Source organism: Nyctereutes procyonoides, unplaced genomic scaffold, assembly GCF_905146905.1.
Source record: "Nyctereutes procyonoides isolate TBG_1078 unplaced genomic scaffold, NYPRO_anot_genome, whole genome shotgun sequence".
Lineage (NCBI taxonomy): Eukaryota > Metazoa > Chordata > Mammalia > Carnivora > Canidae > Nyctereutes > Nyctereutes procyonoides.
In genome coordinates, this window is record NW_026575024.1 from 21,034,721 (window position 1) to 21,050,334 (window position 15,614).

At 43.4% G+C, this 15,614-nt stretch overlaps 1 pseudogene; it reads right to left on the reverse strand.

Annotated features, from left to right (window-relative positions):
* Positions 1-206: 206 nt before the first annotated feature.
* Positions 207-9,438, reverse strand: LOC129522265 (protein Abitram-like; annotated as a pseudogene).
* Positions 9,439-15,614: the final 6,176 nt, after the last annotated feature.

Below are 15,614 nucleotides of genomic sequence, written 5' to 3' on the forward strand. Positions count from 1 at the left end.
TCAGGGTGCCTTATTTTTAATCAGAAAAACATCCTCTGCTTGCCAGTTGTTAGAAAAGCAACAGAACAGGGTGAGGACATGGGCAGGGCAGATGTGGGAGGACGAGGCCAAAACGGGAACCAAGGCTCGTTATATAAGACAAAGAGGGGAAACGAGGTTAAGTTTTAAGATCAGGCCTCTCTGCAGATGGCTGGGTGTGAAGCGCTTCACATGTGCTGGCCTTCAGCGCGCAGACCAGGCCAGAGAGGGCTAAGCACGCTGCTCTGCTCGTTACTCCATCCCAGGGCCCGTGATATAGCTGTCGTGGCATTAATGTGCTTCACCGCGGCTTCTTCATACTGTTTTCTGTGTCAGTAACCCTTCCATTATTATGCTTTTACTTTCTTCAAATTTGGGCAACACTAACTGCAATGTAGCCTTCAGTGGATGGCTTCTCTTGCAGAATAGGTGGCTTATGGAGAATGTTTTCATTCCCTTCCATCAACCATCCTCTAACTCAGCTAGATGTGCTGTATTCTCCATCTGAGCAGTAAAGCTCACACAGAGGGGCAGGCTTTGTTAGAAACTGTCCCTTCGGGGACCCCTGGGTGGTTCAGTGGCTTAGCGCCTGCCTTCGGCCCAGGGCGTGATCGAGTCCGCATCAAGTCCTGCATGGAGCCTACTTCTCTCTCTGCCTCTCTCTCTCTCTCTCTCTCTCTCTCTGTGTGTGTGTGTGTCTCATGAATAAATAAATTAAATCTTAAAAAAAAAAGAAACTGTCCCCTCGCTTAAATTTTCCAGAGACTGTTCTGAAGTCTGCTACAGTTAGTACTGATTTGCTAAGAGATGCTTTTGTCTTTTTATTTTTTCATTTAATTTAATTAATTTTTTGTATATTTTTTATTGGAGTTTGATTGCGTAACACCCAGTGCTCATCCTGCCAAGTGCCCCCCTCAGTGCCCGTCACCCAGTCACCCACACCCTCCACCCACCTCCCCTTCCACAACCCCTTGTTCATTTCCCAGAGTTAGGAGTCTCTCATGTTCAGTCACCCTCACTGATATTTCCCACTCATTTTCTCTCCTTTCCCCTTTAATCCCTTTCACTATTTTTATATTCCCTGAATGAATGAGACCATATAATGTTTGTCCTTCTCCGATGGACTTCGCTCAGCATAATACCCTCTAGTTCCATCCACGTCGAAGCAAATGGTGGGTATTCGTCATTTCTAATGGCTGAGTAATATTCCATTGTATACATAAACCACATCTTCTTTATCGATTCATCTTTTGATGGACACCGAGGCTCCTTCCACAGTTTGGCTATTGTGGACATTGCTGCTAGAAACATTGGGGTGCAGGTGTCCTGGTGTTTCACTGCATCTGTTTCTTTGGGGTAAATCCCCAGTAGTGAAATTGCTGGGTTAGATCTATTTTTATTTTTATTTTTATTTTTTTAAGATTTATTTATTTATTTATTCATTCATTCATGATAGAGAGAGAGAGAGAGAGAGAGAGAGGAGGGAGAAGCAGGCTCCATGCTGGGAGCCCGACGTAGGACTGGATTCTGGGACTCCAGGATTGCGCCCTGGGCCAAAGGCAGGTGCTAAACCACTGAGCCACCCAGGGATCCCCTAGATCTATTTTTAACTCTTTGAGGAACCTCCACACAGTTTTCCAGAGTGGCTGCACCAGTTCACATTCCCACCAACAGTGCAAAAGGGTTCCCCTTTCTCCACATCCTCTCCAACATTTGTTGTTTACTGTCTTGTTCATTTTCCCCATTCTCACTGGTGTGAGGTGGTATCTCATTGTGGTTTTGATTTGTATTTCCCTGATGGCCAGTGATGCAGAGCATTCTCTCATGTGCTTGTTGGCCATGTCTATGTCTTCTTTGGTGAAATTTCTGTTCATGTCTTTTGCCCATTTCGTGATTGGAGTGTTTGTTTCTCTGTTGTTGAGTTTAATAAGTTCTTTATAGATCTTAGATATTAGCCCTTTATCTGATACGTCATTTGCAAATATTTTCTCCCATTCTGTAGGTTGTCTTTTAGTTTTGTTGACTGTTTCTTTTGCTGTGCAGAAGCTTTTTATCTTGAAGTCCCAATTCATTTTTGCTTCTGTTTCTCTTGCCTTCAGAGATATATCTTGCAAGAAGTTCAAGTGGCCAAGTTCAAAAAGGGTGCTGCTTGTGTTCTCCTCTAGGATTTTGATGGATTCTTGTCTCATGTTTAGATCTTTCATCCATTTTGAGTTTATCTTTGTGTGTGGTGTCAGAGAATGGTCTCGTTTCATTCCTCTGCATGTGACTGTCCAATTTTCCCAGCACCATTTATTAAAGAGACTGTTCTCTTTCTAGTGGATAGTCTTTCCTGCTTTGTCAAATATTAGTTGACCATAGAGTTGAGGGCCCATTTCTGGGTTCTCTATTCTGTTCCATTGATCTATGTGTCTGTTTTTGTGCCAGTACCACACTGTCTTGATGACCACAGCTTTGTAGTACAACTTGAAATCCAGCATTGTGATGCCCCCGGCTCTGGTTTTCTTTTTCAATATTCCCCTGGCTATTCGGGGTCTTTTCTGATTCCACACAAATCTTAAGATGATTTGTTCCAACTCTCTGAAGAAGTCCATGGTATTTTGATAGGGATTGCATTGAATGTGTAAATTATCCTAGGTAGCAATGACATTTTCACAATATTCTTTCAATCCATGAGCATGGGATATTTTTCCATCTCTTTCTGTCTTCCTCAATTTCTTTCAGAAGTGTTCTGTAGTTTTTAGGGTATAGACCATTTACCTCTTTGGTCAGCTTTATTCCTAGGTATCTTAAGCTTTTGGGTGCAATTGTAAATGGGATGGATTCCTTAATTTCTCTTTCTTCAGTTTCATTGTTATTGTATAGAAATGTAGGAGATGCTTTTAGTTGCTTTTCTACTTTGAAGAACTGGATGAGAGCCTGCCAATGTGATGACATATATTCAGTTGCAGTGCTATAGTGTACAGTAGTCCGCACGGGGGTTGCCTTTGACATTGGCTTTGTACCAGCGAGTGAAGTGATCCACAAGTGATGGCACATCTGGGGTGGTTGGCCATGGTGACCACGGGTGCCACTACCCCTGCCCCCTCTTCTTTTTATTTTGATGTGCTTTTCTCTTTTGGCTTTCCTAGCCGTAATCTTTTTCTCCATTACACCCTAGGTATCTTTCTGGCCAGGTGGAGATTCAAATCTGTTATACAAAGAATGCCAGGGAACACAACTCCAGCTCTTGCCATTCAAAAATTGGATTATACAACAGGAAAATAGCCTTGCAAGGTCAGTTCTCCAAATTCCTGTATCAGTAAGCAAACTTGGAGAATCCATCCCAGTTGAATTTTTCAGGGATGTGGAGTAGGGACCGCTGTCCACCATTAAGGCTTAGCTGGAGTCAGGAAGAAAGAAGATATAATTAGGAGCCACAAAAGAAAAGCCTGTCACCTTTTTGACCTCCAGAGGTTGAGGAAGGAGAATAGAGGAGCAGGAAATGAATGGCTAAGATGGGTGTCCTAGTTGCCTTCTCTGGACTCAGGTTTGGAGAGGGAAGTTGGATTAGAGAGAACAAGAAGTCAAGGAGGGAATTGTTGACCTTGCTTGCAATTCAGCACCCCTCTGGGACAGTTCTCAATGCTAACCTGTAGTGGCTGGGCAGAGGTGGGGTGGGGGGTCCTAAGTCAGCTGTGCTGTCATAACAAAATATCAAGAGACTGGGTGACTTAAACAACAGAACTTATTTTCTCTTGGTTCTGGAGGCCAAGTCCTGGTCGAGGTACTAGCCAATTTGGTTTCTGGTGAGAGCTCTCTTCCTGGCTGGCAGATGGCCATTTCCTCACTGTGTCTTCACATGGTAGAGAGAGAGAGGGAGGAAGAGAGAGGGAAAGAGAGAGACCTCACTGGTGTCTCTTCTTGTAAGGATACTAATCCAACTGGATCAGGGCTCTACCCTGATTACCTCATTTTGCCTTAATTACTTCCTTATTCCAAATACAGTTACACTGGGGGTTAGGTTTCAACATATAAATTTTGAAGGGACACAATATGGTCCATAGCAGGGGGCCTTGGAATTTAGTTTCCCTGAGATATCCCGGGATCTTGAGGGGTCTGAGCAGACCCAACCACATGAGTTGCTGAGGAGCTGGCTACAGAGCTTGCCAGAAGGGACCACGGTACCAGAGTGAGGTACCAGATCTGTCCTCTGTTTAAAATCCAGCCTGCATCATGGTGACCTGTTGGCACTTGGCAAATGTTTATTGAAAGAATCAACTGTAACATCTTTTTGCAGGTGAGCGTCTCCAGTTCTCCGGCCTTCAGGAGTTACGGTCTCCTCAAACATTCACTGAATATCAGCCCAGCTCTGCAGAAAATCCATTTGAGTCTTCAGAAATTGCTGATATGTTTTAATAGATTTGTCCTGCAGCTGTTTGTTGTGTTTTTTCTCTGAATGGCTCCATTGCTCCAGGCTTCTCTATGGTCACCTGTGGTTACTTCTTAGCTTCTTCCGGTGGCTGTTCCTTGCCTATGCCATTTTACTTCAAACATCTCTGTAAAGCTAAGGCTGGCTCCAGAATATCATAGACTCCAAACTCAGGCTTGGTCTTGTTTCTGCCCCAGAAGCACACAGAGCCATGGCCTCAGATAGCCATCACGGTGTTTTCTAGTTTATCCAGGCAGGCTTGCTCACCAACATTCAGCTAGGAGAACATGACCATTTTTGGGAGCTTGGTGATAATATTCCATCTTCCTTGTGGCCCATGGGGTCTCACAACCCAGCTAGGGTGCTTAGATGGAACTCCAGGGGCTTCTGAGAAGTTGTTGGTTTAGAGGGGAGGATGGGTGGGAGAAGATAGGAAGAGAGTGAAGATGAAAAGCAACACAAATACGATAGCCTGACTCTAGCTAGAATATATATCCATACCACCTAGACAGCCTGCTTAAATACAGATTTCTGGGCCTCACTCCAGAGTTTTTGACTCAGTAGGTTTGGGGTGGGGACCAAGAATTCTCATTTCTAACAAGTTCCCAGGTGATGCTGCTGCTGCTAGTCAGGGTACCATACTTTGAGGACCACTGACCTTATCTCAAACTAACTCGGACACAGTGCACCCCATTTGGATATGGTGTTTTGCTCTTCACAATGGGTAGGCAGATCTACTCCTTCCAAATATCCTTGCAGCCAAGAGCCAAGGATATCCATCTGTTTGTTCAAACAGTAGCAAGATGTCTAACAAATCCCCAAAGAAGCTAACGAGCAACTTGGATCCGACTCTTTATTGTCTGTCAGAGAAAAGGCATCCATGCTTGGTAATGAGCCCTTGGTTGCTCTGCTGGGCTTTAAGGCCAGAATAAAGCACCTTGTCATCTAGCCGGTAAAGACCCCACTTGACAATATTGGCCCAGAAAGCCTAACCACATCACACTTTCCAAAATAGCACCTACTTAACACCCCATTAAACTGGAGAAGCAGTGGGTGGTTTCTACTTTCACAAACCCATTTCCATCTTGGTGGTGTGGAGGGCAGGACAGGGTGTGTGCCCCACGTTGCACAGAAGCCTGGGACATGATGGCTGCTGCTCCCATTCACCCATTCCATCAGCAGTTAGCAGCTGCCCACATAGTCTGATCCTGAACTATGTGGGAGCATGTTCCATGTGAGCAGGCAGCAATGATGAGGTGCATTCAGGATCTGCTAACAGGATCTACTAGGCCTGGGTGCATAGTGAGCCCTCAAGAAATGTCAGCCTTAATTATTACGGGTGTGATTAAGAAAAGAGTGCCCCAATCACGGTCTGGTGTAGAACTCTCTTGCTTGATGCAATGCACAGCCTCCTTGTGGGAGGAAATTAGCATTCCTGATAAATGCTTAAGCAATTTTCTGATAAACTTTAACAAGATTAAAACCTCTTTGGGGAAATCAGCTACCCACACATTCAGCTGATTATTAGACATTCTTTGTCTTGTATTCAGTTTAATAGTGATTATCCAACCATTCTCTTTTCCTGCAAAATGTCCTTAACAAAAGAGAACTGTGACTTGGCTCTGTGGTAAGATTGAAATAAAACTTTGACACCTGCTTATAACTAATTTATCTGAGAAATTTAAAACAGTCATGGAGAAAGGACATAGGAATAGGAGCTATCATTTACTGAGCGCTTACTGCTTGCCAGATGTTATGTGAGAGGTTTTGTATAGTTTGGCTCACTTTCTCTTCATAATGAGTTGGTTTATACAGCTCTGTTTTACTTCTAAGATGCTCAGAGAGGTAAGCGACTTGCCCAGGATCACACAGCCAGTAAATGGCAGAGCTGGGTTTTGACACCAGGTCTAAGTCTGTAGCTGGAGCTAGCAAGAGCTACACTTTTCTGCCTCTGTCAAAGGAATTATAGTGGAAGAGGAAGAGTGGGAATCTTGGAGAGAGGGATGCTATAGAACCATAGGACAGCAGAAGAGGGAGAGAGCCCTCTCATGGAAGGGCATGGGCTGTGGGGGGGGGGGTGACTCAGCCCAGAAGAGGAAGTAGGGGAGGGATATTGGAGGCAGTGAGAAGGGCAATGAGGACTTTCAACAGTGATGTGACCTGTAGTCATCTAGAGTGGTAGACCCTACCTGCTGCTAGTTGGGTTTTTAGGACTCTAGATCCCAGTTTCATCACTTGTTAGCTGTGTGACCTTGGTGCATAGCTATGTGGAGTGAAGGTTTCCTCTTCTGAAAATTGATGAGGAATAATAGCATCTCTACCATAGGATTGTGGTGAGGATAAATGGGGAAAGCCTTGAAAAGTAACTAGGACATGCCTGGTATCTCCTGAGGTGCCATAAAAAGCTGGGGCATTCCTGTTTTATTTAATTAATTTATAGTTGACACACAACTGTATAGTTGACACACAATGTCACAGTGGCTGCAGATGTACAGCATGGTGGTTGCACAAGCCTATACGGTACGTTCTGCTCACGGCAAGTGTAGCTCCCAGCTGTGAAGTGTTCCTGTTGGAATGCATAACTGAATGTATGGTGGCATTTTGTCACCCTTTATTTTCTCAGGAAGGCTGTGAGAAAAATCTTAAACATATTTGAGTATAATTTCAGGCTGTAAGAAAAGTTGCAAAAACAGTGCAAAGAATTCTTGAACATCCTTCACCAAGACTATACACACATATATATTTCTTCCTGAACTGTTTGCATATCAGATGCAGACCTGGTGGCCTTTTACCCCTAAATACTTGCATGTGTGTTCCCTAAAAGCAAGGACATGCTCTTATGTAGTCACAGAACAAGGATCAAAAGCATGAAATTGGCAGTGATATGAATCTATTATCGGAAGACCATATTCAGATTTTGTCAATTGCCCCATGACATCCTGTACAGCAAAACAAAGAAATCTTGGATCATACCTTGCATTCAGTTGTCCTGTCTCTTTAGTTGGCTTGAGTTGGTAACAGCTCCCTAGTTTTAATTGTCTTTCATGACCTTGACATTTTTGAAGAGTACAAGCCGGTCAGTCTCTTTAGGTTTGCCTGGCGTTTCATCACAGTTAGATTCAGATTAAGTGTTTTGGGGCAGGAGAGTACATCTCAGTTTATCACATCACTTTGAACATTTTTGTTCACAACTTAAAAATGGGGTGCCTTCATAGGAAGAGGAGGGAGCACTGGACTGTCTGCAGAGAATCCCCTGAGGCACTCGACAAACATGCGGACATCTCCAGGACCCCTGGGTGCATGGGGCAGGAACCTACCTGATTAACCAGCATTTTAGGTGACCAGTTACCTATGTTCCCTCAAGTCTACACTCTAAGACATGGCCAGCAGATGGCAGTGCAGTCTGCACTTTGAATGCAGCTTCTAGGCTTCTGGAAAGATCTCATGGTGCTGGATTTCCTGTGAATACAAGGCTAACATCCATCAGGAGAACTTGGTTCCTTAAACTGCCTGCCTCCTGCTCTCCCATCTTGTTCCTTCAGAGGGACCTCTGTTGATGCCTCAAGACCTCAAAGTGGCTGGAATTCACTTAGAGGCCCCTCAGCCAGAGATGATCCCCACTTCTGAGTGAGAGACCCCTCTTCTGAAAAACTAGCCAGGAACTGTTAAAACAATAGTAGGAATACTACCCATGTCTAGCATTTACTGAGAGCTTACCGTGTCCTAGACACTGGCAAGCATGACTCATTCATTGTCTCCTGTATGCTCACAACAAACCCTGATGGATTAGTACAGAGGAAGTAACCTGCCCAAAGTCACATAGTAAGCCACTGTTACCACCTCCTTTCCATCTTGGCTGGAACTTGTGTTTGAGTTAGAAGAGGGGATGGGGAGCAATGTCTGCACCATAGGCATATGCCGTGAGAGCCCTGGGAGTGTCCTGAGAAAGGAGGGGATGTTCCTCCCTGCCTGTGGGGGCCAGTGTGATTGGGCCTGGAGCTGCCCAGGACACACCCTGGGTCAGCGCCCCCATGTGAAGGAGACTCAAAAGGATTGCTATCTAGCAGACTCTGGGGGGCTGGAAGGGATGGGAGCCTCTCAAAGACTGGGGGGACCTTGTGGGGCAGTTGGTTTCTCTGATACCCATAATAGCACAAATCATACTTGTTAACATTTGTTTCTAGATATTTAATCCTTTTTCTAACAGATTGCATTGAGGACATTTTCAAGAGATGGGTTCCATGGTATCTGAGAGGGTGATGTGAAATGAGCTTGGAGATGTGGACCGGTGAGAATTTTTACCTCTGAGTATGGTCATGAGAAGTGTCCTAGAAAACAGAGAAGTTCAGGGTTCTGGAAATAATCCTTATCAGTATATATTGCTATTGAAGCAGACACTGCCAGTTGCCTACGCAAGACCTCAGCTCCTCTTCTTTCTTATTAGCAGAACCCCAGATTAGCTGAAGTGGCCACCTACCCAGCTAAAGAGCACTGGCAATTAGTCTTGGCCAATGAGACGTGAACCAATAATGCTGGGTGGGTGTATTAGTCTGGCTTCAATCAGGAGAGAAAAACCACATGGTAATTTGAATAGGGAGAGTTTAATATAAAGAATTATTAACCAAAACAGGGGATTGCAGTAATAAGGGATTGGCTAGTAAGAAGTAAAGAGGACACAGGATAAGGAGCAGCCACTACTCTTAGAGCTGAGCTACAGCTCCTCCCTCCCCCATTCTCTCCCTGCAGAGCTGAGATCTAGACTTTGCTGGAGATGGCAAGGTTGTGGCTCACTGCATGGCAGAGACATCATTGTAGTCTGTGCTGGGGGAACTTACCGGAAAACTGCCCTCTTATGATACCAAGGAAAGTTATTCACAGGAGGTATCTCAGTAAAGGCACTGGGATACAAAATCACCAGAGGTGGGGATGTTGGGGGAAGCCGCTGGTGTGGCAGTGCTGCTGCTGTCTGTCACCCACCACAGGCTCCAGGGGCTGGAGGCGCAGCCCATGCGGAATGGAGGAGGCTGCAGAATGAGGCTGCACCCAAACCAGGAAAGGTGGGGAGGGTGCTGTTGGAAATTTTTTTTAAAGGGATTAGGTCTGTTTGGCTTGTCCCTTTTATACTTTGATTTTCTCTCTCTTTCTGTATACTGGATCCAGAATGAGAGGACTTGGAGCAGAACTCCAGCTGATGGGTAATGTGAATGAGAAATAAACCATTGTGGGGATACGCCACTCAGATCTTGAGGCTGTTTGTTCTGCAGCATACCTGGTGAAACCTGACCAATACATGAAGAATGTTTTATATAATAATTGCCAGTTAAAGTAAGCAGAAGTTTTCTCTGTTTCTTAAATGACTGTGAGGAGGCAAGAACATGGCTAAAGAAAGAACTAGCAAGATCTTATTCAAGGGAAAAGGGAAAGAGTCCTACAAACATTTCCTGGGCATCAGAAATACTGGTACTTACAGATTTGTTTCAGGGTCAGGAGAAGGAATACAAATAACAAAATGGAAAGAAGAAAAAGAAAGGGAAAAGGTCAAGGGGAAAGCAAAGAAAGTTTGAGAATACTGTGTTTGTATACCACTCAACAGATTCCCTGATGCTGCCTAGGAAAATAAAAGGAATATTATTAAACCAGTAAAGCCTGGTTGCTGCTTACCTAAAGACCACATTAAGTCGCCTGTGTGAGACACCATTCAGAGCATCTCCCCATCCACGAGACATGATTTGAAGCCACTGTGTTCTCTCTCAACAGCATCTTAGCATGCCTCATCTGTCCTCATCAGCAGGCACATGGGCTTCCCATTGAATTCCAGTTTTAGAATGACCTTTGAGGTGTCCCCAGGGATCCACAAAGTTAATAGCTTTTATTTTGAGTCAGACACTTCAACACATAGTCTCTCAATTTAGTGAGGATCTAGCTCCTGGCTTTCATAGAATATGGCAACAGGCAGAAACAATTGGCTCAGAATGGGTGTGAGGAGGAAGAGGGCTGTGTGGAGGCCCCTGGTGACCTCCAGCAGCAGCAGCAGCAGCAGCAGCAGCAGCGCAGCAGCAGCAGCAACAGCAGAGACAAATGGTGGAGCCAGTCACAGACGAACACGCCGTCAATCATGAATTCAGCAGATTTGAGCAAATTGGAAAGAGTGTCTTCCAGATACAGGGATATAAGGGACATCTTGAGAGCCTCTGCCCATCTCTCAGATAATATGTTGGTCTAGCTTCCCAAAAGTAAGTGAGAGGATCTGGAAAGATCTGGCCAACGTCTTTCCTTGGAAATATAAGGACTCAGAGCAGAGGTAGGATGAGTTAGGGAAGATCATGCCTCAAGCCTGTCTTCAAGCCCCAGGGTGGTGGTAATCTGAGCTGTACGGAGGACCCAGTGACCTTACCACCCTTCTGTTTTCTGGGCTCCTCATCCAGACCAACAACCTGAGGGCAAGATGAAGAGAGGACAGGTGGGAATGATACTTTGACATCACTCTTGCATGATGCCAGCTAAACAGAGATAAAGAAATTAAATCTCACTGAAACAAGGTGGCTCAAAGTCTTTACCGTGAGCCCCAGGTCACAAAAGAATGCAAAGAATCTGCATCAAAGAACTAATCAGGCTGACATTAGTGATGGCACTGCATGGTGTATCCTGCAAACAGAGAATATACCTTCTTTGAAACACCCACCAGAGCTTTTATAAAAAATTGCATATGGTTTTTATAAAAATTTACCATGGCTATAAAGGAAATACCAATACCTCTCCCCAAAATAGATATGGAGATCTCTTTGGCCACCAAATAATGAAATGAGAAATTAAAACAAGAGGAGAAATGGGACCAAAACCCCCTCCTCAAAATTTAAAATTCTAATCTAGAATAAAAGAAAGTAAAAACTGCAAGCTAAACCAGATTGAGGGAAGAAGGAAAACATTATGCATCAAAAGCAACGAGATAAAGCTAAACCCATATTGATCAGAAAATGCAGTCCTAAACGTTGAAATTTCTGAAAAAGAAGAACAAGGAAAATGGAATCAACCATTCAACACAGGAAGATAAAAAATGAGCAACAAAATCAATCCAGGGGAAGAAGGACAGAATGAAGACAAGTAGAAATTAATGAATCAGAAAACACAACAAAGGTAGAATTGATAAATGGAGGAGCTGATTCATTGCGGGGGGAAAGGACCCCATACAGGAAAACAGATAAGCTGCTAAGCCGCTAGCTAGCCTAATCAGAGGGCAAAACGCAGATGGAGAAGGCACAATCAGGAAAGAGAAATGACAGATAAGCATGATGAGAGCATTTTAATATGCATTTTTAATTACATAAATAATGCACGGATACACATGCTTTAGAAACAAGAGGCAAATCATAAGAAAAGATAGAGTAAAAGGTGAAAGCCCTCTAAATTTGTTTGCTGGGACTACCTAACAAAATACCACAGGCTGGGGGCGAGGGGGGGGGGGCGGACGTAAGCAACAGAAATGTTTTGTCTTATGGTTTGGGAAGCTGGAAATCTGAGATCCAGGTGCCTACAGGGTTGGTTTCCTTTGACGCTTCTCTCCTGGGGCGTCAGCCTCTAGCTGTCTTTTCACGTGGTCCTGCTGTGTGTGTGCCCCTGGTGTCTGTGTGTGTCCAGATCTCCTCTTCTTGTAGGGACACCCGCCAGCATGGATGAGGGCCCACCCTAATAGCCTCATTTTAATTTAATCACTCCATTAAAGGCCCGATGTGCAAACACAGTACCGTTCTGAGGTACTGGGGTTAGGGCTTTCACATGGATTTGCGTGGGGACACAATTCAGCCTGTAACACCCCTTTTCACCTTCTCCCCCAGGAGCCCCCTCTTTCCCCAGAAGTGTCTTGACTAACGAGGCCTCCCGTGACATTTGAGGGGCCCAGGACAAAGGTCAAACTGAGGCTCACATGCCAGGTGTCTACATATTTTCTGTGAAGCCAGCTGACACACCCTTAAATAAAAATGTGACCTAGAAAACCAGGTTTGAATTTAGAATTCCTGGAGTCTCAAGAGTTCCTTGCCAGGTTGTAGCAGTAGGGCCACCCTTCTGCTCCCATACCTGATTCTGTCCGCACCATGAGGGCCCCACGCACACCTGTATGTATGGGGTCTCCAACCTACACACCCAAGCTCGTTCCCCACCTCAGACAGTGCTCCTTGGTTACTGGTTGGACCTTGCAGGGGTCATATCATCCTCAGGAGGATGTACGTGGGTGAGGTTCAAAAAATTCCAAGGTCCCAGGAATAGGAGCCTGGTCTAGAAGGAAGGCTCAGGCTTTAGAAGAGTAAGTCCCCTGTGGGGTGTGGTGCATCTGGAGGGGACTAGAGTAAGCCCCTTGGAAGTACAAGCCCAAGGCAGAGGCATCTCTTGGTTGGGACTAAGGGTAATATAAAACTGCTACCATCAGATATTAGTGGGTATCTCCTCAGACCATTTTACATCCATTATATATATAAAAATGAGACTCTAATTCCAAAATAAAAGTTTGTATTAAAAAACAGATTTTCCACTTTTCTGAGACTTGCATCCCTCCCCTATTATGTCATAGATTTTTCCATGTCAGTATATATAGATCTACTTTATTCTCTTTAATTGTTGCATTTAACACAATGCAATATTAATCTCTTGAAAATTAGGATGATTTCAAACTGATATAAGTTTAAAAAATACAAATTACCAAAATCAATTTAAGAATAAATAGAACAGGGGCGATTGGGTGTTTCAGATGGTTAAACATCTGCCTTTGGCTCAGGTCATGATCTCCAGGTCCTGGGATCAAGCCCCACGTTGGGCTCCCTGCTCAGTGACATCTGGTTTACCCTCTCCCTTTGCTTGTGCTGTCTCTCTCTCAAATGAATAAATAAATAAATAAATAAATAAATAAATAAATAAATAGAACAGCTAAACAGACTGTAACTATGGAAGTAGCTAAGGAAGTCCAAATGAACTTCATAGTTTGTCACAAATCTACAAGTAACAGGTAATCTCCCTGCCAAAAGTCAAACTCTTCCAGAGCATAAAGAAATAAGGTAAACTACCCAGTTATTCTTATGAAGGGCACCAATATTGCTGTAGATTGAATTGTGTCCTCCCCTCCAAAGTCATATGTTGAAGCCCTAACTCCCAGTGTGATGCTGTTGGAAGGTTGGGCCTTTAGGGGGTGATTAGGTATGGAAGAGGTGTTGAGGGTAGAGCCCCCTTACACAAGAGAGATCGAGACAGCAAGAGGGTCGTCTGGGTGGCTCAGTCCATTAGGTTTTTGCCTTTGGCTCAGGTTGTGATCCCAGAGTCCTGGGATGGAGCCCTGTGATCCATCCCTATGCTGGGCTGCCCACTCAGCGGGAAATCTGCCTCTCCTTCTGTGCCACCCCTCCCCCCAGCTCATGCTCTCTCTCTCTCTCTCTCTCAAATAAATAAATAAATAAATAAATAAATAAATAAAATCTAAAAAAAAAAAAGACAGCAAGAAAATAGCTATTTAATAAGTGGGGATTTGGACCCTCCGAACTGAATTGGCCATTACCTTGATTTTGGACTTCTCAGCCTACAGAGCTGTGAGACATAAATTTCTGTCGTGTACACCCCCCAGTTTATGGTATTTTGTTATAACTGCCTAAGCCAACTAATTTCATCTATTATTGAAGCAGAACACCCCTATGAAAGATTAAGAAGTAGAATTCAGTAATATAATTAAAGAATAACAGAGATAGCCAGATGGTGGGAAGTTGATACACAGAAATCAGTCATTTCAGTCATATTTCTATGTGTTGCCAATGAACAATTGGAAACTGAAATGAAAAACACAGTATCATTAACAATAGCTCTAAAAATTGCAGTATTTAGGTACAAGTCTAACAAAACACATTCAAAATCTACATGATAGTAACTAAGAATTATTCATTATGAAGTAAAAGATCTCAATAAATGGAGACGCAGACTGTGCTCATGGACTGGATGATTCAACATAACCAAAGTGATATTTCTTCCCAGATTTTTTCACGGGTTTAACATAATTTCCATCAAATTTCCATTAGGAGTTTTTGTAGGTACAGATCAGCTGATTCCAAAATGTACGTAGAGGTAAAGGAACTAGAATAGTTAAAACACTTAAAAATGAAGAATGAAATTAGAGGAATCACACTATCTGATTTTACTACTAATTATGTAGCTATAGTAATCAAGAAAGTGGTGTTTGTGTAGGGATAGATACATAAATCAAGGGAGCGGAATAGAGTCACATAAGTATGACCAACAGATTCTTGACAAAGAAGCAAAAGCAACTCAATAGAGAAGGGACAGTCCTTTCAACAAATAGTATTGGTACAATTGGACTTACAAAGGAAAAATAATGAACCTTGACTTGAACTGTACACTGTCTGCAAAAATTAACTCAAAATGAATCATAAATCTAAGCATAAAATGCAAAACTACAAAGCCTTTAGGAGAAAATCTTCATGACCTAGGGCTTGGTGAACTTGAGTTCTTCAATATTAGACCAAGCACAAGACATATAAGAAAAACAATTGATAAATAGGACCATCAAAACTAAAAACATTTGATGTACAAAAGACCCTGTTAAGAAAATGAAAAGACAACCTACACTCTGTGAGAAAATATGTGCAAATCACAAATCTGGCAAAGATTTATATCCAGGGACTCCTGGGTGGCTCAGCAGTTGAGCATCTGCCTTCAGCTCATGGTGTGATCCTGGGTCCTGGGATCGAGTCCTGCATTGGGCTCCCTGTAGGGAGCCTGCTTATTCCTTTGCCTATGTCTCTACCTCTCTGTGTGTGTCTCTCATGAATAAGTGAATAAAATCTTTAAAAAAAGACTTGTATCCAGAATATAGAAAGAACTCTCTAGACTCAACATTAAGATAACCATCAACTTAGAAAATATGTAAAAAAATGGAACACACATTTCACCAAAGAAGATGTAAAGATGGCAAATAAGCACATGAAAAGATGTTAACATCATTAGCTGTTAGGAAAATGCAAATTAAAGCCACAATGAGATACCATTACACACCTCTAAGGATGGCTAAAATTTTAAATACTGACAATACCAAGTGCTAGGGAGTACACCCTTTAGTATAGCCCTGACTCAGAGAACCAGAATAATGTTTCATATACCCAATAAACAAATGATTAACCCAAACCAACCGGGATAT